Source organism: Jaculus jaculus, chromosome 2 (genome assembly GCF_020740685.1).
Source record: "Jaculus jaculus isolate mJacJac1 chromosome 2, mJacJac1.mat.Y.cur, whole genome shotgun sequence".
Taxonomy (NCBI): domain Eukaryota; kingdom Metazoa; phylum Chordata; class Mammalia; order Rodentia; family Dipodidae; genus Jaculus; species Jaculus jaculus.
In genome coordinates this window covers 73982185-74008826 of record NC_059103.1, presented here as the reverse complement: position 1 = coordinate 74008826, position 26642 = coordinate 73982185, and the positions used below count along the sequence as shown (strand labels likewise).

The 26642-nt window shown below is 39.7% G+C and overlaps 1 protein-coding gene and 2 pseudogenes across 7 annotated transcripts in view; 1 reads left to right on the top strand and 2 right to left on the bottom strand.

The window, feature by feature from the left end:
- The window catches only part of Spidr (scaffold protein involved in DNA repair), a 453987-nt gene that overhangs the window by 414868 nt on the left and 12477 nt on the right, over positions 1-26642 (bottom strand). The gene's annotated exons all lie outside the window — the stretch shown is intronic.
- Positions 8494-14001, top strand: LOC123458547 (annotated as a pseudogene).
- On the bottom strand, positions 14452-15079 carry LOC101618230 (annotated as a pseudogene).

Here is a 26642-nt window from a genome sequence, read left to right as displayed (position 1 = left end):
CAGTTATTTAGGGATATAAGCCCAAAGAGGGAACAATGAGATGCCATTTTGTCCATCCTGGCAAAACTGAAATTTGAGTCTGATCCTGTCTCATCCAAGAAGGCTGCCCATGAAAAGCCTACCAAATTCTTCCTGCTTCTTCCTTAGCTCAACCACACTGAGGGCAGCCTCCTGAGTCCGAGAACCAATTAGGTCACTGCTTACACAACTGAGTCTGACGACTGGCTAACACTGATTGGATGTCTGATCTTATAAAGGAAATTGGGCCACTCCTGTCTCTCTCCTTTTGCCCTGTGACCTGGCCTAAGCACTTATATAAGTCTGTCTGTCCTTCCCAGGCTGGCTGGGAAAGGGAGAACACTTATCTTGACTTGGGTATTTTTCTGCTTGCCTTCTACCTATGCCATGCTTTGGATAATCTTCTCATTTTGATTATATGTAAGATTTACCTTTGATCGCTCAGTCCTTTACAAATTATTTCTTAATCCTCTCTAGTTTGAAGGGGCTTCTAAGTCCAGTCTCCCACATGTGTGTGTAATCGCTCCTAGATACCAATTTCCCCTAATTAGACCTCACAATTCATAATTTCTCCCTAAATAAACTCAATTATTCATAATTTATCCTTCAAGTCCATTTTTATCAATTCTTTGTTTAAAACAGGTTAAGGCCCCAAAAACCGGGGCTCATAAGTCTGAGAGATCCCTCCTGAACACAAAAATTCTGCATCAGTATCATATTGGTACATGGACCAGAAACCCCAATTCCTATATTACTTTCTTATTATGAATGCCTGTGGTTCTGAAAATCCCCCATGCTTCAGTTCTTCAAGAATAGTGTTGTTTTACATACCTCACTAAAGATAATAAGTGTGCCTCTATGTCATGGCCATGCTTATTGGCTTTGCACTCAGTATAAGGAGAACTCATTGAGTTTAGTTACAGAAGGAAATGTCCCTTAAGTATAAATTGAAGATTATTGTATCTTAAGTAGTAATGCCTGGAATCTGCAATTCTGCCTAGGTTATATGCAGTAAGGCAGTTATCTACAGCAATTATTTAGTTTTGGTATCTATAAGCACCTAAGCCATGTTTAAACAATCCAAAGTAAATACAGTAAAATTTTATGTGTTTAAAATAAATTGTTGTTGGGGCTGGAGAGATGGCTCAACAGTTAAGGCATTTGCCTGCAAAGCCTAACGATCCAGGTTCAATTCCCCAGTACCCACATAAAGTCAGATACACAAAGTGATGCATGCATCTCAAGTCCATTTGCAATGGCTGGAGACCCTAGCACACCCATTCTCTGTTTGTCTCTTTTCTTTTTAACTCCCTGCTTGCAAATAAATATGAAAGAAAAGTTATTATTGTCAGGTGTGGTGGTGCATACTTTTAGTCTCAGCTGAGATAGGATCACTATGAGTTCAAGGCCAGCCTTAGGCGACAGAGTGAGTTCCAGTTCAGCCTGGGCTAGAATGAGACACTATCTTCTTGTTGTAATTGTTTTGTTGTCATAGTTTACATGAACTTAGTATCTCATATGCTAGGGAAGAGGTTTCTACTGAGCTATATAATTAATCTAAAAGATATTGAGGGCACAATCCTGTGTCAAGCAATTTGGCTTTCTTTGCTTTCATTTTTCTTTAAAAAATACAGAATTTATTTCTTAAGGTAACAATACTGAAAATAGAGATTTTGAACACTTAAAAAGAAAAGGACAGGATTATTTTCCACTAACCCAGCACTATAGATCAGAATATCATTAGTTTGAAACTTTTCTCCTGAAATGAAAAATTATTATGCTAAACTATCATTTCCCATGTCAAGCTTTCTACAAATCCTTTCTCTCCCTCCCTGCCACCTAGAAGTATACGTTCATGTTCTTGATTTCACTCATAATCTAGAAAATTTAAAAACCAAAATGAAGCCAGGCATGGTTGCACGCGCCTTTAATCCCAGCACTCAGGAGGCAGAGGTAGGAGGATCACTGAGAGTTCGAGGCCACCCTGAGACTACATAGTAAATTCCAAAAGAGCCAGGGCTAGAGTAAGACCCTACCCTGGGGAAAGAAAGAAAGGAAAAGGTAAGGAAAGGAAAGAAAAGAGAAGAACCCCAACACGAGGGGCTGGACAGATTGCTTAGTGGTTAAGGCACTTGCCTGCAAAGCCTAAGGACCCAGGTTCGATTCCCTAGTATCCACATAAGTCAGATGCACAAGGTGGCACATGTGTCTGGAATTCATTTGTGGTGGCTAGAGGCCCTGGCATGCCCATTCTCGATCTTTCTCCCCATCCCCTCTCGTCTCTCTAATAAATAAACAAAATGTTTTAAAATATTAATGACTACAAACATCACAGCTGGGTCTGGTTTTACTGTATTAATGACTCCCAAAAGTGAATAATGAATTCACCCTGGTACTTCCCTTTCCTGCTTCCTAGTTCTTTGCAAGCTGAAGTTGAGTGGTGTTGCTCAGCAGTAGACAATCTGTTTAGCATGTGGGAAGACTGGACAAGTGGGGAGGGGAGATTGAAGAGGAGGGAGAAGAAAAAAGGATGGCAAGGAGGAGGAAAGAGAGAAATAAAATGTGGAAAACGTGGTCACTGTTTAACAGATAGGGTTGGCTTAGTCCATACAAAATAGCATGCAAGGACATGTATCATAAAATCTCTTCAAAGAGCCTCAAGTCTGTCCTTCTTTTCCTCCAATCCCTCTAACCAAATCTTGACCCTACACTTCAGAGGAAGAAACTCTGAATAAAAACACAGCAGTTCTTAACCACAATTAAAAACATACTAACAATTTCAATTAAGTCTTTTCCAGTAATTATAAACCATCTCAGACATAATTCTATGACATAGTGCTACTAAAGCACAAACAGATCCAGTGGAAATGCTTTAGTTACCATGTAGTGAGTATACAGTTAAGTGCTAGACAGTAATGTGTCACATACATTCCCTCATGGACATCCTAAACACAAGAGGCTGAGAGCAGTAGTATTCATCCCATTTTATAAAGAAAGAAACTAGATTATCAGGTGTCACGTATCTATAACTGACAGAAAGCAGGATACAAATGAGAAAAGACATTCTTTGTCAAGTCACTTTACTTTTCTCTTTTGGAAAACTGTCCCAGCAACTGACTATTAGAAAAGACACTTTACCGCCATCTACTGAGCACTATTATACTAAACATGTAATTATAGAGTAAGAGTTCAAAAGCTGTCTGCCAATCATTGCATGCTCTCTCTCTTCCCTCCTGGCCATGCCTTGACCAGGTCATGGATTCTGGAGACACCTTCTCTTGTGTAACTGAGTACACCTAGGCTGAGAAAAAGGAGTGCCACCTCCTCCTAGCCACTACCTCAATCATATCCCACAAGGACAAAGACCCTCCTTTTCAAGTGCAGTTCCGCACCACTTCTCCCTAGTACTCCTTAAAACCTCCTGCCTCTCCTTAACTCACATTCTAGAGTGTGTCTTTTCACTTTTCTTCTCCTCTCATTTCCTGCTCTTCTCCTCTTCCTCCTGATTTTTTGACAAAGAGGCCAAAATACAATGGAGAAGAGATACAATCTTCAACAAAAGGTGCTGGGAAAACAAAATGGAATGTATCTTGAATAAACCTTTCCCTTCCCTAAATTGTTTCTGGTCTGGTATTTTATCCCAGCAACAACAAGAAGCAAGTAACCAATGATTAAGTAAGAATGCCGAGGCTCACAAAGACAAATGCCCTATGTTCTCTCTCATATGCAAGTCCTAGCTTTAAATTTTTAGATGTGTGTTTAAGTTGGAATAAGTAGAGGACAGAAATCTAGAAATGGACCATGGGTGGGGAAATGAAAAGGAGGCTAAAGAGGATAGAACACATGTGATATAAAAGTACAGGACTGGGGCTGGAGAGATGGCTTAGCAGTTAAGGTGCTCACTTGCAAAGCCTAAGACCCAGGTTTGATTCCACAGTTCCCACGTAAGCCAGATGCACAAGGTGACACGTGCATCTGGAGTTCATTTGCAGTGGCTAGAGGTCCTAGCGTGTCCATTCTCTTTATATACCTTCCTCACTCTCTCTCTCTCTCTCTCTCTCCAATAAATAAATAAAATATTTAAAATATATTTTTTTTAAAAAAAGTACAGGGCTGGAATACTAGGGATGGAAAGGTTTAAGTGGGGTTGGTAGTGAAGGTATGGAGGAATGAAAGAGAATGGGAGGCAAGGGTTAACTAAGCTAAAGATACATGAAAAAGCTATATGGAAACCTATGCTAGTAATTAAAAGAGTTTGAAGAGAGAACTACCCTGCATGGGTGGATAATCTACTCCCATAATCCATAGGTGACTAAAGGAAAATTCCAATGCCAGAGGTAGAACACTTCCCAGAGTAGTTTGCCTGTCAGGCCCCTGAGTTCTTCAAAACAATATAGGCTATATGGCTAGGGAGATGGCTCAGCAGTTAAAGGCACTTGCTTGCAAGCCTGATGGCCAGGGTTCTATTCCCTAGCACCCACGTAACACCAGACACAAAAAGTGGCATAAACATCTGGCAGTGGCAAGAGACCACAGCACAATTGTACATTTGCACAAATGCACACACATGCAAATAAATTTAAAAAAAAAACGCAAAACAAGGGACTGAGGAGATGGCTCAGGATTAAAGGTGCTTGGTTGGGAAAAACAAAACAATATAGACTTTTTAAAACAAACACACAAAATAGGGGCTGGAAGATGGCTTAGCAGCTAAGTGCTTGTCTATGAAGCCTAAGGACCCTGGTTCGAGGTTTGATTCCCCAGGACCCATGTTAGCCAGATGCACAAGGGGGTGCATGTGTCTGGAATTTGTTTGCAATGACTGGAGGCCCTGGTGTGCCCGTTCTTTATCTATCTGCCTCTTTGTCTGTCCTCTCTCTGCCTGTCGCTCTCAAACAAATAAATAAAAATTAAAAAAAAAAAAACAACCACAAAACGAGGGGCTGAAGAAGAGATGGCTCAGCAGTTACAAGTGCTTGGTTGGGAGGAAAATAAACAAACAGAACAATATAGATTATAGCAACTCCTCTTGGCTGCTCATGAACACCAGAGGGCAAGACCTTCTTGCTAAAGATACCATATGCTTCTGTTGCAGGATACAGAGAAATCAAGCTGGAACTGATTATAAGCTTCCTCACTGCTGGCAAGCTTTCATGGTGCTAGAAGGTCTTATCCAGTAGTGGACCCTGCATGCTACACAACCAACCAACCAAGCAAGATATGACCACTAGTACAATACTGACATGACTATTAGAGAGGTAACCAATTGCTGCTATATGACTGGACTTCAGGCCTACTCAGTGGGAGGTAATTCATGCCTGGAACGGAAAACTTAGTCAAAAACCTGTAGGTAGGGAGACTCTAGGCCCTAAAACTAAAGTTAGTACTGTTGTTTGGCTAAATTGGACATGCAATGTCCATCAAATTGCTTTCTAAGTTCTGTTTATATTTATAAATTAGTGCTGTTCTCAGCTTTGGCCAGAGCACTCTTTTTCCACTGGGCAGTGATTTCTAGGGAGACTCAAAACTCACCAAAGTTCTGAAAATAGGTGACTTTTGTGTATCCCTAAACAGGGCATCTATATCACCCCCACAAAGCTCAGAGAACACTGTGGGAGAAGGGATGGAAGAATGCAAAAGATGATGATGAGGAATGCTGTGGACAGTCTTCCAAAATGACATGGCCTTTGCATTTATGAACTCATACAGGCTGTCATTACCTACATAATATTGGACACATCAACATTCAGTCCTGAAGAGTTATTGGCAGTTAACAGTTACAGGGAGAGGGACGTTCTTTACAGTGGTATAGCAACTGGTAAGCTGCCCATGCTGCTTCAGTAAATAACTCTCCATCCATATTCATGCAAGCAACCCTACTTACACTCAGTGGGTTACAAAGTAAATGATGGGGGTAAGCGGAGGGAAAAGAAGAAACATATCAAAGCAGAAAGAGAATTAGCAGGGGAAAGGTGGTTCAATGGGAAGGAGATAAGTACAAACAAAGGTAATAGGGGGTGAATATATAAAAGACGTTATATACATGCATAGAAATTGTCAACAAAATTTCATACAAGAAATATGCCTCAAAAGCTACATACAAATCTATAGCCAAAATTATATTAAATGGGGGAAACAAAGTATTTCTTATAAAATCAGGAATTTTTTCCTCTCTTTTAAAAAAAAATTTATTATTATTATTTTTAAATCTTTAGTTATTTATTTGACAGAGACAGAATGGGCATGCCAGGGCTCCAGCCATTGCAAACAAACTCCAGATGCACGCACCACCTTGTGCATCCGGCTTATGTGGGTCCTGGGTAATTGAGCTTTGTATCAGGGTCCTTAGGCTTCACAGGCAAGTGCTTAACCACTAAGCCATCTCTCCAGCCCAGGAATTTTCTCCTCCTTTATTCATTGTAGACTTCCTGGTTCTTCCTCCTTCTTAAAACCTTTTGGTGGATCATTTTTCCACTGGTGAGAGTCCAGATTCCTTTGTCTAACTCATAAGCCTATCAGGAACCCCCACATATATTCAAAATAACCAACCCAATCCACCCCCACTTGATGCCTATTTTATATCCCCAAGGGTATAAGAAACCTGTTTCAAGTCACCATGTGGTTACTCACTCAGAACTGCTCCCAACTCAGAACTTTCTCCTTTACTTTCTTTTCTAAAATAAAATTTGGTGTTATGCTTTTAATTATTGAGACAAACAACTGACCAGAAGCAGCTTATGGGAGGAAAGGGTTTATTTCAGGCTTACAGAATCCAGGGGAAATTCCATCACAGAGGAAGAAGATGGTTCACTCATACATCCAGAGTAGAGAGAGAGTTTTCTCCAACACCAGTAAGCACCAACAGCCGGAGCTTGAACTGGCTCTAAACACACCTAGAAGGGCTGGAATACAAGATCTGCCCCCAGTGACACTCCTCTAGCAGGGCTGCTGGAGACTCAAGTTGAAAGCACAGTCTTAATCAAAACTCCCTAAGACTATGGGGAAGACATACATTCACATTCAAACCAACATTCTTGGTTATTAACTTGCCCTCCTGCACTCATCATTTATCGTAGGTCACAAGTAACACTGTTTATTCTTAAAAAAAAAAAAAAAAAGGAACAACAAAATAACATTTAAATAACTAATGTTTAAGCAAAACTATCAACAGCAAACAGGTTATCATATAGTCTAGAGAGATGACTGGAAAATGCACAGGCTTTTCAGTGTTAGACCACACTCAAGACTAGCAACTTCAAGTTCCAGATCTTAGCATCTCCACCCTACAACCATCTTCTCTCTCCAATTTGATCAAAAAAAAAAAAGGTGTGTGTGTGTGTGTGTGTGTGTGTGTTATGTATGTGTGTGTGCAAACACACACAATTTCCAAGTTCAGTTCAGTTGTTTAGGATTTTTTCGTTTCTTTGTTTTTTCAAGGTAGGGTCTCAGTCTAGCCCAGGCTGACCTAGGATTTAATATGTAGTCTCAAGGTGGTCTCAAACTCATGGCGATCCTACTACTTCTGCCTCCTGAATGCTATTTAGGATGGTGGAACTTGGTCATTTATTAGAACTTCCTCAAAAGCTGTTGAAAATCTTGATAGTGACACTGAGGAGATGGCTCTGCATTTAAAGCTTCATGCTTGCTAAACCTGTCAGCCGGGGTAAGATTACCCAGAAATCCAGATGGAGTTCATTTGCAGTGGCATGAGATCCTGTCATATTCATATTCTCTCTTTCTCTTTCTTAACAAATACAAATATTAAAGTAAAAAATCTTGACATCCAAACCCCCCACAAAACCAGAATGTGAGGGTGAGGGACTGGGAAGATTTCTCAGCAGTTAAAGACTCTTGCTTGAAAGCCTACTGGACTAGGACAAATTCCTCAGTACTCGCGCAAAGCCAGATGCACAAAGTGGCTCTTGCATCTGGAGTTTGTTTGCAGTAGCAGAAGGTCCTAGCATAGTCTTATTCATATTCATTCTTTCTCACTCACTCTCTCTTCACACCCCCTCATAAGTAAATAAATAAAAATATTTTTTAAAGAAGATTCTGAAGGTAGAATACAGCCATCAAGTATAACGTTCTCAGATTTCTGCACTGCATTACATTGCCTCTAGCTCAGATAACTTCCTAAAACCAACTATTCTAGCCACAACTATTTGTTTTTCTCCAGTCTTTGTAGTTTATTTTCACGGAGTTCAAAATGCATGAGCAGACTGAAAATTAGTATATTGGTTTGCTTCAACAATGCAGGCAGACCAGTTTACACAATGAACGTTCTAATGATAATCTCTCTCAAAGATGCTTAGTCTCTTTGGAAAGTGACTGAAGAATGATAAGAATGATATGAAAACTATACAAAACAGCTAAAATAAGAATGATATGAAAAACTATACAAAACAGCTAAAATAGACTTAGGACAATTTTACAGGAGATTTTCTTCCCTTACATGAGAGAGGGTTTTTGTAACCCATGTTAACGGACTCTTTTACTGACAAACAGCTTAAGAATATCAAACAGAAAGTGACTGCAAAACACTGCTTTCAGGAGGATACTGCAGAGCTCTTTAGAGGACTTAACCTGTGGAATCAAACTGAAAAGCAAATTTTCATATCTCCTGGATATGAAAAGTTAGATACAGGCTTATTTTATTATTTCCTTAGCAAAAGTGTCTCACTCCACAGGCAGAACTCATCTTTCTCCTGAAATAATGCTATCAATTTTCAGTTATCTTAATACACAACAATTATGTCAACGTAGTTAAATCCACACTGAATGGCCTAAACGGCAAAAACTGCTTCATTGGGGGAAACATCTTTACCCTGTTCATTGGGCTAGAGTGACTGGTATAGTAGTCTTGCCACTGAACCTGATACTGAGCCTGATTAGGAATGGGTGTGTGGTAGTTTGAATAGATGGCCCCCAATATATTCAGTGTTAGTTTGTCGTTTTGATCGGCAACCACCTGGCTAGAGGAAGTGTCACTGGTCAAATCTTAAAGTGTGGTGGTGGGTTTGAAATTCCAATCTGAAGATATGCAAAGTGTGACTAGCTAGACTTCCTGAAGTATGCTGTGTGTGGTATAGCTTTTGGCTTCTCTCTCTCTCTACTAGAGCTTGGGAAACCAGGGCCAACTTCATCTGCCATGAAGTAATCTTCCCCTGGATCTGTAAGCTTCAATAACTATCCCTTCCTCAACAACTGTGCCTGGTTTGAAAGTTCATCTCAGCGAATCTGAAGCTGTCTACTACAGAAAATGGTACCAGGAATAGGGTGAGATGAACCTGACCATGTGGATTAGGGTCTTTTGGAACTTTTGTTTTGGAGGAATGAACATGGAAGTGGTGCTTGCAACTGAAGATGCCTTCTGGAACAGTAAGCCAAATTTTATAAACTATTCTAATAAGTTTGAGAAGGCTAAGTACAGCAAGAACTGAATTTGGAGGCATATGAGCTTGGAGACTTGGCTTATGAGCTTTCTAAAGGGAAAAAAAAAAAAAAAAGACAGCAGAGGACTTTGTTGGAACTGAGCTACTGGCATAAGGGCTGGCTGCACCCTGCTTCCCAGGCACAGAGAGTTTAAGCAAGATTAAATTTGTAATGGACTCTTGTGCTTGGCTAAAAATATAGGACTGAGAGATTTAAGATTTTAAGTTGGAAAACCTCAAGCAAGTTAAAATTACAGGCACTGAGACTGGATTTAGGTTACTGAACCTGCTATTGTCAAACACATAAGGAATCTTAAGGAAGATGGCCCAACTGCTTTACATTAAAACAATGGAGAGGATGCCTGAGGAAAAACTATGATAGAAATACAAACTCTTTTGGAAAGAGTTGACTGGAAAAGGAACCTGCTCTTCAAGGTCATGATTTATTTCATTCCTGAATTAAGAATATGGCTGTGAGCCAGGTGTTATGGTACATAACTTTAAAGCCAGCATTTGGGAGGCTGAGGTAGGAGGATTACCACAAATTGGAAGCCACCCTGAGATGACATAGTGAATTCCAGGTCAGCTTGTGCTAGAGTGAGACTCAACCTTGAAAAACCAATAAAAAAAATAAATGACTGTGTCCTATACACCTGGTATTGGTTTTGAAAGCATGGAAAATGTGTGGAGTGGTCATGAACTGCACATGGTTCCATGAGCCGCTGCTGAGATGTGGCATATTGGCAGGGTGTCATGACCCTCATGAATAGGCTGGAAGAGCCTTTAGAAGATGGACTGTGATTTTCATGAAGACCCAAAGATGTTTTGGATATACCAGCACTGTGCAAGGGATACCATGGAGCACACTGGTGGCCTAGATGGAAATATTCCTGGGCTACTCCGCCCAGCTGGTGGGGAAGAACTGGAAAATCTGGAGACTGTCTCTGGTTATATTGGACTTGAACTGCAAAAGTTTGCTTGATGGGTATTGAGTTTGCATTGCTCTATTCTCTCCTTGCTATGTCTTATACCAGTTTAAAATGTTTACTCTGTGCCTTTATGTGTTGAAGGTATAACATTTGCTTGATTTTACAGAACTCATAGCTAAGAGACAATCTTAAATCTCAGAGGAGACTTGGGACTTTGGAATTATCTTATGTTGGTTAAGACTGAGGGTACCTTTGAAAGTGGACTGAATATAATTTGCAATGTGTGATGGTTTTGAATCTATTGGAAGCCAGAATATGGTAGTTTGAATAGATGGCACCCAATATATTCAGTGTTTTATTAGTTTCTTGTTTGGATCTACAGCCACCTGGTTGGAGGAGATGTCACTGGTTAAATCTTAAGGTGTGGTGGTGGGTTTGAAATTCCAATCTGAAGATATGCAAAGTGTGACTAGCTAGAGTTCCTGAAGTGTGTGTGTGGTGTGGCTTTTGGCTTCCCTCTCTCGCGCTCTCTGCTTGGACCTGGGAAACCAGGGTCAGCTTCATCTACCATTAAGGAATCTTCCCCTGGATCTGTAAGCTTCAATAAATATCCCTTCCTCAATAACTGTGCCTGGTTTGGAAGTTCATCTCAGCAAATCTGAAGCTGTCTACTACAGGGTAAAAAGTAGGAAAGATGAAAGTAATGCTGATGTACATGAATCTGTAAAGTCTGAATAGGACTTGACTGCTATCAGCATTGCAAAAGAGAAAACATTTACTCGATGGCTTAATTCATAATGTTCTGTCATATGCTGACAATTCTGTGAAAATTTTAGTGTTTAACATATAGCTCAGCAATTTCTAGCAAAATAGTTAAGCAGATTTTAAGAGTTTTGTCCCCTCAACCATGTTTATTTATAATCAATTTATAATAGCTGGGAAATGGAACCAGCCTAGATGTTCCTCAACTAATGAGTGGATAATGAAGATGTGGCACATTTATACTTAGCGGTAAAGAAAAATGAAGTTATGAAATTTGCAGAAAAATGGATGGATCTGGAAAGGATTATACTAAGTGAGGTAACCCAGGCCCAGAAAGCCAAGCACCACATGTTCTCCCTCATATGTGGATCCTAGCTACAGATGATTGGGCTTCTGCGTGAGAAGGAAAATACTTAGTAGCAGAGCTCAGTGAGTTAAAAAGGAGATATAAAGGGAAAAGAAAGGAAGGGAAGAGGGTACTTAATGGGTTGGTATTATATATATGTAAGTACAATGATTGAGATGGGGAGGTAATATGATGGAGAATGGAATTTCAAAGGGGAAAGTGTGAGGGGAGAGGGAGGGTATTACCATGGGATTTTTTTTATAATCATGGAAAATGTTAATGAAAATTGTGAAAAGAAAAAAAAAAAAAGAATGTAAGAGCCAAAGGAAGGGTAGGACTCCTTACAACATGCTCCTCCAGACACAAAATGGCCTGGATATCCATGACCTCACAGTGCCTGACACTACCTACACAAGACTATCAAAAGATCATGACATCAAAGTAAAAGAGAGACTGACTGAGATGGGGAGAGGATTATAATGGAAAATGGAATTTCAAAGGGAAAAGGTTGGGGGGGAGGGAGGTATAACCATGGGATATTTTTATAATCATGGCAAATGTTAATAAAAATTGTGAAAAGAAAAAAAATATTTTTACAAAAAAAAAGGGTTTTGTCCTAACCTGGAGCATCAAGATCTTAGACAGACATTTCAGATTCTGCATTTGACAGTGGGTCTTGGCTTGGTTGCTGTCAGTCCTTAGCATCTTGATCTGTCTGGATGTGGGGGGAAAAAAAATCACAGATGTGGCTCTTGAAACTTCCAGAGCTCTTAGAATTCTGGCATCCCATTAGAATGTTTGTTTGTAAACTCCCAAAAGCAAGATCTTTCCACCTACATGGATAAATAGTCATTACCATGCAACCTACCAAGCTTGCCTGTTTGCATAATTTATTTATCAAAGGCATTAATAAAGAAATAGATAATGAGAACACCTGAACTAAACTTTTGCTTCTTAAAGTTTCACCTGTACATCCATGTGAATGTTAGAAACTGAAGATGTAATTGATATTGAAGAATAACATATATATAAATGTGTGTGTGAGTGTGTGTGTGTATGTACACACACACACTCATACACACATACTGTCTCTGTGTCATGGAAACAGCATACAACATTGATTGTTCCTCATCAGGTTGTCAAAGTAAGGATATTGTTGGCCAAAGGACTAGCGTCTGCTGGCAGCCTCACTGTGCTTCCCAGCCTTCATATAATGTGGTAATTCAGTCTGATGGATAGGGACAACTCTCAGCACTGTCCACACTCCTCAAGTTTTAATGTGCAGAAAAGCATTAATGCTGCATTGCCTAGGAGAAAACAATTTCTTTTGGAAATGAAAAAGTCTGATCAAGAGACCAGATGTGTCCTTTTCTTTCTCAATCCAGATGCTATTAGATCACAGACCATAGTTCCAGGTAAGTAATCAGATCCAAAATACTAGGAAATGGATATGCTAGTTTTCTCTAATGAAATATTAAAATGTTGATCTAAAATAAATTAGGTGAAGGGTGACTGAGAAGGATACCCAGCATCCACCTCTGGTTTCACCCCCACACACACACACATGTGCCCACACACATGTGAATATAGATATAGATATGCACAGCATATATACCGTACACACACATACACATACAAGAACAAAACTAGGTAAGTAAACATTTAGTTTTCAAGAGAAAAAATACAAATGGTCAATAAACATATTGAAAATGATCAATATCCTTAGCCATCAGTGAAATACAAACAAAAGCTATACTGAGATTTCATCTCACCCCAGTCAGAACAACTATCATCATTAAAACAATAAACAACAAATGCTGAAGAGGATGAGAGGAGGGGAAGAACCCTTAAGCATTGCTAGGGCAGGGGGAAGTAAACTAGGGGAGCCACTATGGAAGTCAGTATGGAGGTTCTTCCAAAAACTAAAATTACAGATACCATTTGGATTAAAACTTTTTTTTTTGGACATTTAGACTTTATTGAACAAAGTAGTCAGGAGAGGAATTTAACATTTATAAATTTATTTTTTTTCTGACCAAAGTGCAGTGATTTTTAAATCTTTTTAAACAAATAGCTACGAAAAAAAGTATTTCAGAAAATAAAATACAAATGGGAAAATTAACCATTAGATTGCTTTTTCTAATTTATTCTAACTATATGTTTAGTCTAGAAAACAAAATAGAGCAAAACAAAAATCCCTTGAAGTAAGATTAAAATGAGAAGTGAGTCACATTAACACAAATCTAGCATACGTATCTCAAGGTTCTCTTGCTAGGAATTTTGTTAACATCAGTTAACAATGAACAGCACTATGTATGGAACACAAGGACAGAATGTGAATGTGATCCTGGCCCCAGATTCTGTCAGAAGAATGCAGACAATTCTTCCAGGTTCTGAACCCCTCCAACTCCAGCCCAAACCTTGGAAGCAGACTTGCATACAACTTTCAGATAACTTTGCACAAGCTGCAATATATCAAAACCTCGGTTTTCCTCTTCCTACAGGAAATGATTAGTTACTTGATAAATACTAAAACATTGCTAGGAATCCACTTTATGAGCGTGTTTAATAAACATGTTGTGTAGGACCTGACTACACACAAAGCTCTTTTAAATTTGGTCCACAAATTCACTCAACAGTTTGGAAATTTAAAATCTGCAGCAAAAAGAAACAGTGGAAATCTCTAATCAGAACATGTTATAATTACTAAAAAAAAAAAAAAAAAATGCATGCATTCTAAAAAAATTCGCTCACAGAAGGCACAAACTATAAGAGGGATGGTCTTTTTAACAAAAACAAAGAGCTAGCTGATACTCTTCTCTGTCTTGTGAGCACCATGATAATCAGAATGAAGCGGACCCTGAGCTCACTGTCTACTCTCATGAACAAACATTAAAAAGTAAAACAAATGTAATTCGTCTTAGTGTGTATTTTCTATTATTAACTGAGATAAAATTTTGAAAGATTAAAACTGCCTTAAAAGGGGGCTGTGATAGCAGCTACCAAACCAATATTCAAGCGTGATTTCAAGGGTCCTTTCAGAGCTAGCTTCTTTGTCAAAAATCTTCACAACTTCATCAAAAACTTCGTCAAGACTTAGAAGCATCTATTTTCTTGACTTTCCCCATTTCTTCATATAAATCAATACTAGGTTTTGTTGACTGAAGATAAGTCTGAATTCTTTTTTCCAAGCTCTCTCTGTTGTCATCACTCCTCCCACTACTCTTTCCCCTCTCAAGACATCATTCAGTACAGATCATATTACAGTCAAAAAAACAAAATGAAAGTACATCTGCCTTCACATCCAGGTTCTTGTTCCAAACTTGAAGACTGTCTTCATTTCTTGGAAATCTATCAATCAAGAATTTGTTCTTCTGAGCACTGGCGGCCATTGTTCGATCTATTTCCCTCTTTAATAAGCTGATGGTTATCTCAACTGGCACAATTTTTCCTTCTTTAATGTACTTCTCAATAAGCTCACCAAACTGTGAATCTGGGTTCTTCCTCTCATCACGAAGAAGCTCTCCTACAGAGAGGTGTGTGTAGCCATATTTCTCCACGATGCCCGGAGGACGAAGGACCAGAGGCTTCATGAGGCGGCGAGGACACTAGAGAAGCGGCCTGCAGGCCCAGGACTCACAGAAGGCGACGACAGCCGCTCTCATACACCGGCTTGGTTGACAGCGGGCAGCTGGGGGTGGGGAAGCGGGAGAAAGGGGCCTGCCAGTGGTGACCTGGCCCCCACCACCCAGCGGCCCCAAGTCCACCCAGGATTAAAACTTTTGTGCTACTACAGGATCTGGGTTGAATTAAGTTTTTTAAGTATTTTATTTATTTATCTGAGAAGCAGAGAGACAGAATGGGTGCACCAAAGCCTCTAGCCATTGCAAACAAACTCCAGATGCATGCACTACCTTGTGCATCTGGCTTAAGTGGGTACTGAGGAACCAACCCTAGGTCCTTAGGTTTCGCAGTAAGTGCCTTAACTACTAAGCCATCTATCCAGCCTGAGGTAAATTTTGTTTTGTTTTGTTTTTTTAATTATTTATTTATTTATTTGAGAGCGACAGACACAGAGAGAAAGACAGATAGAGGGAGAGAGAGAGAATGGGCGTGCCAGGGCTTCCAGCCTCTGCAAACGAACTCCAGACGCATGTGCCCCCTTGTGCATCTGGCTAACGTGGGACCTGGGGAACCGAGCCTCGAACCGGGGTCCTTAGGCTTCACAGGCAAGCGCTTAACCGCTAAGCCATCTCTCCAGCCCCTGAGGTAAGTTTTTTAAGTAGACAATATACTACATTGAATTTGATTTTGCCTTTTCAAGATAGTTTACACCTAAACATAAGATTTGGGCAGGGGTGGGGGATTGAAGAGACAGCTCATCTGGCAAAGCATTTGCTTTGTAGGTGTGACAACTGGAATTCAGAGACCTGGCCCCATGTATAACATCATGGGGGCATGATGTCCCACATGTAATCCCAGCACACAGGAGGGAGAGACAGGGACTATCTGAGGCAAGCTGACTAAGCAGACTAGCTGAACTGGCTTAACAGGAACACAAGGCAGACACCAGACACCAACCTGATTACACATATGCATGTGCACCCACACAAATGAGTACACTCACATTTATATACACATGCACATATACCGCACACATACAAAAAACTGTGAGAAGGCACACTACCTAACAAGTCACTGTGACAGTAATGCTAGAATCCTCAAAGTTCAAAAGGACTATCTCATTACTGTAAGTCCTTTTTATTCAATTATGAGTTTTATAAGGCAGTTACTTAAATATATACATGAATTAAATTACTAATTTGTATTAGTTATTTTTCTCTTTGCTGTGAAAAAATACCTGACAAAAACAACTTAAGAAAGGAAGGGTTTATTTCTGCTCAACTTGAAGGTAGAGTCCATTATGTTGGGAAAGTTATTCTAAGTACCAAGAGTGGCTACAGGCTATGAAAGCAAAAGCATGAAGCATCTGGTCACATTGCAACCACCACTCAGAAAGCACAGAAACAGAACACTGGAGTTCCACTTGCTTTCTCTTTATATTTAGCCCAGGATCCAAGGCAATAGCAGATGTCACCCACATTCAGGGTGGGTTCTCAGTTAAATGTCTCTGGAAACACCCTCATAGATACACACAGATATTTGTTTCCTAGGTGATTCTAAATCCCACCAACACTACTAAGACCAAAACAAACAAACAAACAAACAAGCACTAAAGTTATGTTTATATGATCCAGCTATACCAGTCCTATGTACTCCAAAGGAATTTAATAAAAACATCAGAAAGTACTTATACACCAACATTTACTGTGGCTTCATTCATAATATTCAATTTATGAAAAGCCAAGCATGGTGGCATACACCTTTAATCCCAGCACTTGGGAAGCAGAGGTAGGAGGATCACTGTGTGTTCAAGGCCAACCTGAGACTACATAGTGAATTCCAGGTCAACCCTAGATAGAGGAAGACCCTACCTCAAAAAAAAATATACTCAAGATAGGAAACCTCCCCAGAAGATCATCAAGAGATCAATAGATGAAGAAAATGTGGGCTGGAGAGATGACTCAGTGATTAAGTGTGTTTCATGTATAAGCATGAGGGCTTGATAAAGCCTGAAGCCACCCAAGATCAAATCATCAGTTCTCACATAAACAGATGAATGTGGTCATGCATGCCAATAACCACAGTCCCACAAAGGGGAGTAGAAACCATGGAATCAGCCAGGCTTGATCATGCATCAGTTAAGAGACTCCAGCTCAAATAGGATCCAGCTGAACTACAATGGAGCAGAATGCCAACACTTGGCTCTGGCCACCACAGGGGAGACCATGCAGTAGCAAGAGACCTTGAGGTGTGAATGTGCATGCACATACACCCGCATGCACACAAATAAATAAATAAAAATATTTCCAGGCTGAAGAGATGGCTCAGCAGTTAAAGGTGCTTGTTTGCAAAGCCTGATGGCCTAGGTTCGATTCCATAGTACCCAAGGAAAGCCAGATAAACAGTGATGCACATGTCTAAAGTCCCATTTGCAGTGGTGGAAGACCTGGTATGTGTGATGGACAAGGGAATATGATGGATAAGAAAATATTATTTTTAAAAAATGTTACCTGTGGTATGCAGGATGTGGTACTTTGCAAATGTTATCTTTGGTATGCAGAATACCAGGCCATCTGCTTGAATGAGATAACTGCTAACCTTTTCTTCATTTTGTAACTAGGCTTGTGAATGTTGTCACGTAGACTTGTTTAGCAATTTGTCCTTATAAACCCTGACCAGATGTAACTGGGGGCTGCAGTCTCAAGTTCCTGGCTCGAAGACTAGTCCTGGCCAGAAATAAATGCCTCTATTTATTAATACCATATTCATGTTGGACTGGTGAATCTCTGACCCCAGACCCATTACATTTGGGGGTTCATCTGGGATCTGCCAGGGGCACTCAGCCTGATTCACTCTGGCATTTTTTTCTTACTGGCCTTAGGGCCAGGAAACAGCAAGTGAAGTACCATAGACCAAACCCTTCACGACAGCTGACAAAGTTACTTTTGGTTTGGCCCAAGTAAAATGTTGATAAGGCCAGCACTGGCAAAGTTTCTGGGACCTTAACGCCTAGATGTCTTCTGTGACTAAAGAAGACAAAGAGGCTTCAGAACCTACACCCTCTTTAGAATGACAGGGAGGCTCTCCGGAGGTAAGTTTTGTTTCTGTTTGTGTGCAGTTTTGAGACCCCCCAAATCTTGTCTCTCAGAGTCTTGATTTCTTGGGATTCTACTCTGACTGCAGGTTGGAGACCCTAGGGGGTGGCTGCTGAGAGACATTCCTCAGCCCCAGGGACATTCTCCAGGCCCTGGCAGGAAGGAGTGGTTGGTAGCCAGAGATATCAACACTGTGGCTGAGAGTCCATCTGGTCGGGAAAGCTATGGGAGGTAAGTGGGATTCAGTAAAATGCTGGACACAGCACTACTTCCCTAATCCCAGGCAGTGGTGAGATGTCCCCGACCACTGATCTGTTTCAGTTCTGTGTAGCCACATGTCTTCCTGTTTAGCTTTGTCCTTTAGTGCCTATAATTTTTTAATCCTCCTAGGAAACCAGCTGTAGAATCTGAAAACTATACCATGGGACAGACACCTAGCATATTTGTAAAATGTCCTTACTAACTTTTCATTCTTCCAACAGTGGACATCTGACTTAGGCACCACATGTGATGTCTTCTCCTTGAGGAAGTTCTGTGAATTAGATTGGCCCTCCTTTGTTGTAAGATGCCACCAGAGAGAACCTTCAAACTCTCAACTGCAAATCAAGTCAGGGCTTGTCCTTGGGTGACCTGGACATCCTGAACACCCCAGGTAAATAGGAAATTAAAACTTCGAATTGAGAGTAGTTAATTCTTGGTTTGGAAAATCCTGAATATGAAAGCTGAAATTATACCTGAAGTAATTTCGAGGTTTGGCTTTGATCTCCAGTTATAAATAAAATAGGAATTTAAAATTGGAATGCATAGCTTCTGAATAAATTAACAAATGAATGAATGGATGTGGGAGGGGGAGATATGTGTCTGAAGTCTGTATGAAAAGTGCACTAAGTAAATGTGTGTGTATATATATATGAGTATATGTGTAGCTCACGGCCCTCAGGCTGTAGAATGATAAGGCTTTGCATTTGTGTCTGTTCTGCAGCACCAACACAATGGAAAATTCACTTCGGGAGATATCCTCCGCCAAGCTGACTGTCCTAGACTGCATGACCAACTTTTACTGTTGAGTGACCCCAGGAGGAAAACTGAATTAAAACCATTGGCAGAAAAAAAAAAATTGCAAGATTCTTCTACTCTTAAGATGACAGGATCAGAAAGCTGTCTTATAGCCCTGAGGAAAATCCAAAACTATCCCTGGAATTAGAAAAAAGGAGGAGGAGTAGGAGGAGGGGGACAAAGAGGAGGAAAGAAGAAGGAAGGAGGAGGAGGAAAGAAGAAAGGAGAAAAAGGAGAAAGAAAGGAGGAAAGAAAGAAGGAGGAGGAAGAAGAGGTGGTGGGTGTGTTGGCCCACTGTGTTCCCCAGGGGTAAGGTGCTAGAACCTGGGGAAAACTGCTGTGGCAGCTCTCCATAGCAAGGACAAAAGTAGGGGACTGCCTATAAGAAATTTGCAACTGTTTAAGTTTACTTTCTCCCTCAGTACTATGGGAGTACTAACAGAGAACAGCCTCAAGATTTATGTCTAAATGTACAAATACCCAATACTGAGTTTGTCAGAAATTTTCTAAAATTTCTAATAATGCTCAAATTGGCTTTCATATTAAAAAAATGTGTTTCAGGATATTTATTCTGGGTAAATAGTATAAGTCAAGCCTGGTCTACTCTTCTATGAAGAGCTAATTCAAAAAGCCTTTTGAGGACAAAAAAAAAACCCAAAAACTTAAATGGTCATAACAAAAGTCTTATGGTAAGGACAATGAAAGTTTTTGTTTGCAGTTATGAGATGAACTAACTAAAGAACATAAACTGAAGAGAAACTTAAATGTTGGATATTAAATAGTTGATTTAAAAAAAGATTGTTACAGCTGGGCAATCCCAGCACTCGGGAGGCAAAGGTAGGAGGTAGGAGTTCAAGGCTACCCTGAGACTTCTTAGTGAATTCCAGGTCAGCCTGGGCTAGAGTGAGACCCAAGACACCCCCCCCAAAAACAACAACAAAAAAAAAAACAACCAAAGATTATTATAGAATGGTTACATAGATGGTAGAGTAAAAGTATATAGGTGAAGGTATTAGTAAAGTGTGTAGATGAAGGTATGAATAAATTTAAACAGAAGATTAAAGACAAAGTTGATTAATTAAATCTTAAGGTACTTGATCAGATTACAGACTTTTTTTAAATATTTTTTTAATTTTATTTATTTATTTATTTGAGAGCAACAGACACAGAGAGAAAGACAGATAGAGGGAGAGAGAGAATGGGCGCGCCAGGGCTACCAGCCTCTGAGAATGAACTCCAGACGCGTACGCCCCCTTGTGCATCTGGCTAACGTGGGACCTGGGGAACCGAGCCTTGAACCGGGGTCCTTAGGCTTCACAGGCAAGCGCTTAACCACTAAGCCATCTCTCCAGCCCAGATTACAGACTTCTTGAGATACAAAATGACTATTAGCCTAGGGCTTACATCAGACAAACAAAGGACGACTCTGGCTGGTAGCAGGTTACTATGGTATTCAGGCTGTAAACTTAAAACTTTAACTTACTTACATTAATCTGGTCATGATAATGGTTATGAAAGACAGAATTTAGAGTAGCCAATCAAGTTAGTTAGGTTCCTCTATTTGTCAAACTTTTAACTAAATCTTAAGGTTAAAATTGGCTCATTAATATTTAATTCTCACCTAAGATTATTATACCTAAAACCCTGCCACAAAAAAAAAATCTCAGATGGGATACCTCCAGTGAGTTGTTGGCTGGGGAGGTTCCTGATGCCCCCAAAATGTTACTGGCCATTGCCAAGGCCCTTGGTTTCCCACCAGGAATAGATGGTGAGACCCTATTGCTGAAGACTCCACATACTTGGGCTGCAAGGCCACTGAGAAATCCTGCTGGAACTGATCTGATAACCTCCTCCATGTAGACCAGCTGGCAGAAAGCTGGGAGAAGCCATTCTACATATAGTTCAATGGGAGAAAGAGATACCACTAGTGAAGATACTCAACAGTGGACACTGTAAGCCTTATAATTGGCCAGCCAGGCCAAATGAGCCAACGGGTGCAATAGTGGCACGTCTGTCATGGTGGAAACCAACTGCCCTCCAACTAGACTGGAGGTCTACTCCATGGAAGGGAATACATCCCTGATACTGAAAACTTAAAACAGGGGTAGTCATGAGCCCTAGGGATGTAACATCTGTTGATATCTGGATAAATGTATATACTATGCTTATCAAACTGCCCAGTAAGCACTTCTCTAAATATTTATACCCTTATGTTAACGCTCTCACTTTGGGTAGAGAATCTTCTCTTTTCAGATGGCAGTGACCTTGGGATGACTCAGAAGGTATCATGGTGCTGGAAAGAAGTGACTGGAGTACTGAGTAACATCTCGATCACACCTTCCAAGGCTCAGGGTCTAATGCAGAAGAGGTGGTGAAAAGAATGTAAGAGCCAAAAGAAGGGTAGGACTCCTTACAACATGCTCCCTCCAGACATAAAATGGCCTCAATATCTATGACTTCATAGTGCCTGACACTACCTACACAGGACCATCATAAGAGGAGGAAAATTTCATGACATCAAAATAAAAGAAAGACTGATTGAGATGGGGAGGGGATATGATGGAGAATGGAATTTCAAAGGGTAAAGTGGGAGGAGGGAGGGTATTACCATGGGATATTTTTTATAATCATGGAAAATGTTAATAAAAATTGAGAAAAAATAATAAAAACTGAGGCATACTATTCAAAAAAATCTCAGTAATTATTTATTCTCTTTTCCTATTTTATAAGGCAAATAGACTACATTTGGAGACACTGAACAGCATTTATCTGTCTTACACTTGGCAACTATTCACTTCACGGAGAACAGTAAAAAAAAAAAATTCTAAAGAAAGTTATGTTGTGATTTATGATGTCCTCAATTCCTCCAAGAATCACAATCTTAATTACTTTAGATTTAACTTACATCATTATTGAGCAAGTTTACCCGAGTGCCACAGGCAGAATTAAGAGTTGGTTAAGGTTTGAGTACTAGTAGATATGTAGTATATAGATTATGTCATGAAACTTTGTGTGTTTGGATTCACTATAGTTCTCTACAGAATTGATTTGGAGGATGTTGAAAATATTTCTTTCTGGCTCAGCAGTTAAATGTGATTGTTTGAAAAGCCAGATGGCCTGGGTTCGATTCCCCAGTATCCATATGAAACCAGATGTACATAGTTGAGCATGCATTTGGAGACTGTTTGCAATGGCAAGTGGCCCTGGCTTGCTCATTCCCTCTCTTTTCCATGAGAGTTGTCTCCTTTTTCATTAGATCATGGCAGTTTAGTCATTCCTCTATTCTTTGAGTATGTTAGACAGAGCTGAATTCATTTCAGAAACTGACTTACAGATTGGGTAGACATCTTAGTTAGCTTTTAAAAGTGCTAAATCTTCTCATAAAGATGAGGGAGAATGGAGTTTCAAAGGGGAAAGAGGGAGGAGGGAGAGTATTACCATGGGATATTCTTTTTGTAATCATGGAAGTTGTTAATAAAAAAAATCTGAAAAGAAAAAAGAAAAAGTATATGAAAATATTATATATGGGCCAGGTGTGGTGGCCCACGCCTTTAACCCCAGCACTCAGGAGGCAGAGGTAGGAGGATCACTGTGAGTTTGAGGCGACCCTGAGACTGACTACATAGTGAATTCCAGATCAGCCTGGACCAAAGTGAGACCCTATCTCAAAAAAAGAAAATATTATATACAGATATCCCAATTCTGATGAGCTTTAAAAACTGGGTTTTTTTAAGTTTTTCGTGTCTTCATATTTAAGCCAAAAAATGTTACTATAGATTTCTTGTTTATTTTGAATTCTGTTAGCAGATCTTTTGTTCATAGTTTACTCTCTGTAGACTCATGTGCCTTAAATATGTAAACTCTACTTTTTGTCAATATCATACTTTTCAGATATCAGAATATTGCAATTTGGTTTATACAAAGTATATAATGCTTGGCTATCAATAAGCAACACTAGTCGACTGAACCAATCTGCAGAAATAGAAAGTAAAAAAATAAATAAAAGCTTTTAGATCTTATGTTTTATTTACTTAATGTTATTTTTGGCCAATAAGATCATTAAAAAAGCTTAAAAGTATCTGAAATTCTTAATGTGTTTTTCCTTGAAAAGAAATTAAAAGATAGGATAAATTTTATTTACTTACTGTTTTCAAGGTAGGCATCTCACTAGCTCAACCTGAAACTCACTCTGTAGTCCCAGGCTGGCCTCAAACTCAAAGTGATCTTACCTCTGCCTCCCAAATGCTAGGGTTAAAAGCATGCATCACTATGCCTGGCTAACACCCTATAATTTTAAAATGATTCCTGTCTTGTTCATGCTGGTTTTGTTGGGTGGTTATCACTGAGGTTATAATCTAAGGCTTACAAAGGTTATTTGGTTATTGTGACTTTTTTCTTAGGAAAACTGAGGAAGCTCCCCATGTCTTAGGGAAACCAACTGCATACAATGTTAAATGGTTTGTCTAAGCTTTATGTAACAGTCATAAATATTTCTTTAGTTAAGCCATAAAATTGTTCAATAGTAAAAGGTACTTAAGAAATTACTTTGTGTCAGTCATATTGTCTCTAATGTATGTTAAAATCAGGCTTGCTTAACTCTACGATGACCAGGTTTTATTTTATTCTAAAGCTATGTATAATCAGTCTCAGTCAAGGTTTCACTTAATTGTCTCATCTCTGGTATCGTAAGTTCATTGCTTACAGAGATACTGGTACTTAAGACATGTTTTCTGCCCTGGAAAAATAATCTTAAACTGCTGTTCTGCTTGTAGTTTGGGGGGTAACTGTTACTTGCATTGATATACAGACCAGCCAAAGTTGTTTTCAAACACAAATATTCAAACACAGTCAACTTTTATATTGTCTTGTCTTTTCCTGGCATACAATTTCTAGATTAAATCAATTGACTTCAAGTTATTGATAAAATATTGCTTTCAGGGCTACTAAAATGTGCTGCCTAAACTTATAACTCACAGATACTTAAAAGATAAAATATATATGTTTTCTATGTTCCAAATATAGCTTACACTGTCACCTGACAACTTAATTTAAATATTAATCAGAATGACTTTAACCTATTGTGTCATTCCCCAACCAAATCTGCTTGGCTAACCAGGTATGTTCTGCACCTTAACTGAATCTGTTTTGCTAATCAGATATGACAGTCTCTCTGAATGATTAATAACCATATGCAGAAGACAAAGCCAATTGGAAACATTGGGGTTAAGAGGATAACCAATATTTTGGTTCCTGCTCCCAGGTTGTAAGGCCACAGGAGATGATGGGACATTTGCTAACTTCTAGCCTCTGGTAAGTAACCTGTCTTCTTGATCAGGGAGGAGATGGAGACCCAGAGATGAATTTCAAGTCAGTGTATCTACAACAGCAGAGTCACATCAGAGGAAAATCAGTCCTCCAGGCTTCCCACTTGGTCAGCACAGCCTTGACTTATCCTAGCAGATTACAATGCTGAGAATCAATGGAACTCCTCACATGTCCCTAAAAGTCTGTCCTATAGCTCCATTATTGACCTCCAAAATATACAGTTAATTCTGTCAGCCTACATAGTCTTAATCAACCATTAAAAAAAATATATATGACTACACATGAGCCCTACGGGTGTAACGTCTGCTGCTGTCTGGCTAAATGTATATACTATGCTCATCAAACTGCCCAGTTAGCACTTCTCTTAATGTTCATACTCATATATTAATGCTACTCTCACTTTTGGTAGAGAACCTTCTCTTTTCAGGTGGCAGTGACTGTGGGATTACTCACAAGGCATCATGGTGCTGGAAAGAAGTGACAGGAGTGCTCAGCAGTGCAAAATATCTCTATCATACCTTCCAAGGCTTGGGGTCTATTGCAGAAGAGGTGGTGAAAAGAATCTAAGAGCCAAAGGAAGGGTAGGACTCTTTACAATGTGCTCCTCCAGACACAAAATGGCCTGGATATACATGACCTCACAGTGCCTGATGCTACCTACACAAGACCATCATAATAGGAGGAAAAGATCATGACATCAAAATAAAAGAGACTGAGAAGGGGAGGGGATATGGTGGAGAATGGAGTTTCAAAGGGGAAAGTGGGGGAGGGAGGGTATAACCATGGGATATTGTTTATAATCAAGGAAGTTGTTAATAAAAATAAATAAAATATGACTATAAATACTACAAAATAAACAAAGACTCAGACTAATAGGCTCCCCTGTCTGATGCTAGCTTACAATACTAAACACTAACATTTACTCTTGCCTTCTGCATCTGTCTGTCTGATTAGTCAGCTACTGCTGCCTTTAAATTAAATTGTCCTCACTGGTTATGCTTACCTGATAGTTATTGATTGATATTAGTCTGATCTCTCCTTGATAGATCTCATTAAAGGAGAAATGTCACTAAGGACAGATTTCAGACCCTCATCCTAACATGTAAAAACAATTGAGAGTTCTAGCTGTACTTGCTGATGTAGGGGGCTGCTGGCTGAAGTTGTCTCTTCGTTCAGATTTATAGGGGTAAACCAGACTCTCCTGCTATTGATGGTGTTCCCTCAAATTTGTAACACAAGGGGACCTACATACCTTCAGGAAATTGGGCCTATACCCATCAGCCAAGGGGTATAGATTCATCACACCAGATTCAAGGGGACAATGTTTTTAGCTGATCATAGCAGCTAACAAATTATTGGTAACCCAGAGGGTCCCTTCCAGGTCAAGCTCTGGAGGACATCTGCCCATGACAAGGAGACTACAGCCCTGTTGTAGTCACTCCAGAAGCTGACTAGTCTACTAATGGCAGAAACCTGAGGAATTCAACATGAGATATAAAAAAAAATGTTTAAATCATACAGACTACACAAGCTAACTGTCACATCCCACTTCTGTAAACCAGCTGGCCCCTGCTTGTATAAGTTTGTTTTCTTGGTCACCTTGGCTCAGCAGTCTGATTATTGCCATCTCCCGACCCATAATTCTGTTACTTTTAGGATTGATTATAGGCCTTGCATTTTAAATGCTCGTTTATCCAACAGAGAATTCCCTCAATAAAAGTAATGGTTATTAAATCCCCAAACCAGCCAGTTCCCATGGGAGAGTCAAAGGTTTGACTTGGTGTGCCAGCCCAAGGGGGGGAATGTGATGGATAAGGGAATGAGGTGGATAAGGAAATTGTTACCAGTAGTATGCAGGATATGGTACCTTGCAAATGTTATCTTTGTTATGCAAAATACCAGACCAGCTGCCTGAATGAGATAACCACTAACCTTTTTTTTTTCTTAGCCTTTTTAACTAGGATTGTGACTATTGTCATGCAGACTTGTTTAGCAATTTGTCCTTATAAACCCTGACCAGCTGTAACTGGGAGCTGCATTCTTGAGATCCTGGCTT